General features: G+C 43.2%; 2 protein-coding genes across 2 annotated transcripts in view; one reads left to right on the plus strand and one right to left on the minus strand.

Moving 5' to 3' along the window:
- LOC121858423 overlaps positions 1-2,500 on the minus strand; it is a 59,100-nt gene that overhangs the window by 40,436 nt on the left and 16,164 nt on the right. The window lies entirely within an intron of this gene.
- LOC121858367 (tyrosyl-DNA phosphodiesterase 2-like) overlaps positions 746-2,500 on the plus strand; it is a 70,793-nt gene continuing 69,038 nt past the window's right edge. Inside the window, exon 1 of the mRNA XM_042354808.1 lies at positions 746-764. The gene's annotated coding sequence lies outside the window, so the exon portion shown is untranslated. The remainder of the gene's footprint in view (positions 765-2,500) is intronic.

The following is a 2,500-nucleotide window of genomic DNA, read 5'->3' on the forward strand; positions in this document are numbered from 1 at the left end:
GGATGTGTCAGGATGTATCAGGATGTGTCAGGGTTTTCAGGGTGTGTGTCAAGTCATCAGGATGTGTCAGGGTATGTCAGGATGTGTCAGGGTTTATCAGGATGTGTCAGGGGTTTTCAGGGTGTGTGTGTCAAGTCATCAGGATGTGTCAGAGGTCATCAGGATGTGTCGGGAGTCATCAGGATGTGTCAGAAGTCATCAAGGGGTGTGTCAGAAGTCATCAGGATGTGCCAGAGTGTGCCAGGGTGTGTCAGGGTCTCCACGTATATATTGCATCTGTTTAAACAACATTCCGCTGCCGTCAATGAAGAAGGTCGAGCAACGTCTTGAATATAAAACTCTTGACTAATAAAACAAAACATGAGTAAACCAGATTTCTCATTAGTGTGTTGCTTCCATGTTAAAGATGCAGGTAACAGCATCTTGTGTTGAGATAAATTAATGCAAGATACTGCTGATATGTGTTGTGTTGTGAGGTTTTTTGCCCTGATAAATGCTTCTCTCTGTCTGGCCGCTATTTTGGTTATAGAAAGTAAAGTGATGAGATTTTTTTGGGGGTTCAGTAATGTTAAGAAAAATTATATGATAGTGGTATTAATAAGATTTTCCCTTTTTTTTATAGGTGAGAGGAATTACTTCGCGGTGTTGGCTGTCCTTGGATTGTGTTGAGGAGTGACCACCAGGAACACTATAAGATCCATTCATTCTTGGCTTGAGGAGACGAGCTGTTGATGACCATTTGACCCTTCAGTAACTACCTGACAGTGAGTGTTGATTATACCTGGGGTTGTTAGTGAGGTAACTAGTAGATATGACTCAGTGTTGTAACTTTTGTGTGTTGCGCTTTTAGCGGTTGTTAGATGTGGAAGTTCCGTGTTAGTGGATGAGTGAGGGGGGGTGGATGTTACCGAGCGGGGGAATACCCTCACCAACACTACATCCGGGTTAATATTGCGGGGTTTAATGGTGTTGTTTCTTGGTTTATTTGCTGTTAAAAACATTGTGTTTATTTTTCTGTTCTGGAAGTCTGAGGTGACTGGCGACATAAGTTTTTTTTCCCTTATGCATTTTCACCTTAACTCGACATTTTTTCTTCTTTTTCTTGTATTTTTTATTTATCTTTTTTTTTTTTAATTATTTACTTATTAATTTGTTGTATTTTTTTTGAAATAATAAAACCCCTCCCCTCCTCCCTCACCTCACCTCCCTCCCCTCCCCCCCTCACACCTCCCCCCCTCCCCCCCCTCCCTCCTCACCTCCTCCCTCACCTCGCCCCTCATGACACACAGATGACAGGGACTCACGCGGGCAGTATTATTCATATAGTCATGATGAGTTGGTCACCTCGTCATAGGAGGAGCGACGGTGTTACTAGGTCTGGCATGAGTCAGGTGTATATTAACAGGTATCCGGCAGTACCAGGTGAGTCATAGTCACAAGAGTCAGATGTGTGAAGCTTGCAGACAGCGTTGGAGGGGGGGGGGATTTCCGCCTCGTGTGTGTGTGTGTGTGTGTGTGTGTGTGTGTGTGTGTGTGTGTGTGTGTGTGTGTGTGTGTGTGTGTGTCTGTGTGTGTGTGTGTGTGTGTGTGTGTGTGTGTGTGTCCGTCCTTTTTGGTCCTACCTGTTTAACTATCTATACATGAAATGCTATCTGTTTACCTATCCGTCTATCTCCGGTCTGGCTGGCTGGCTAACTAGCTAGCTGGTGCCAGTGCCGGAAGTCAGTACTGTATGTGTGATTAAGTTGGCACTGGAAAACTGTTAAGGTCGTAGGATGCCATGACTCAGGATCACACACACACACACACACACACAAGCTCCGGAATCCGCCTTACTGTCACATAAATCGTATCGTGGTGATTGCTTATTCCGGGTGCCTTGAAATGTCTAGTATTACGACGTTTGATGCCATGCCAGCCGAGAGTTAAAGTATAAAGGAATGATCGATATTTGTATCCACACCTGTATCCGCACCTGTATCCGCACCTGTATCTGTACCTGTAAATGTAAGTGTACCCAGTGCCGGATTTAGCAATAAAAGTTAGCTTTATTAGCTTTAGTTTTATAAAGTGTCTGGCTAGTTAGCTTTCCGTTGTTGTATGTAGCTGGCAATCTTATGGGGGGGGGGGTGTAAAAGCTAGGATACGCAGTTCTTTACCTATACTTATATCTGTATAGAAATAGACATAGATAAATAAATGGATAAAAACGAGGTAGGAAGAATATAAATAGGATAAAAATTGAGATAAAAATGTAGAGGCTGATGAAGGAAAAGAAGAGAATGGAGAAGATTGAAAGAAAACGGGAGTTAAAGAAGAAAACGGTGGTATGGGCTACAGAGGAGATGTGTAGGGGGGTAACTATAGGAGAGACTATGCTGACGTGTTGGTGTGAGTGGGAGAAAGAGGAAGATGTTTTCAGAAGTGGAGGAAGGGAGGAGGAGAAGGAGATAACTGATGGAAAATAAGAGAGATAGAGAATATTTTTAAAAGACTTACT

This window comes from Homarus americanus, unplaced genomic scaffold (assembly GCF_018991925.1).
Source record: "Homarus americanus isolate GMGI-L3 unplaced genomic scaffold, GMGI_Hamer_2.0 scaffold57980, whole genome shotgun sequence".
NCBI lineage: Eukaryota > Metazoa > Arthropoda > Malacostraca > Decapoda > Nephropidae > Homarus > Homarus americanus.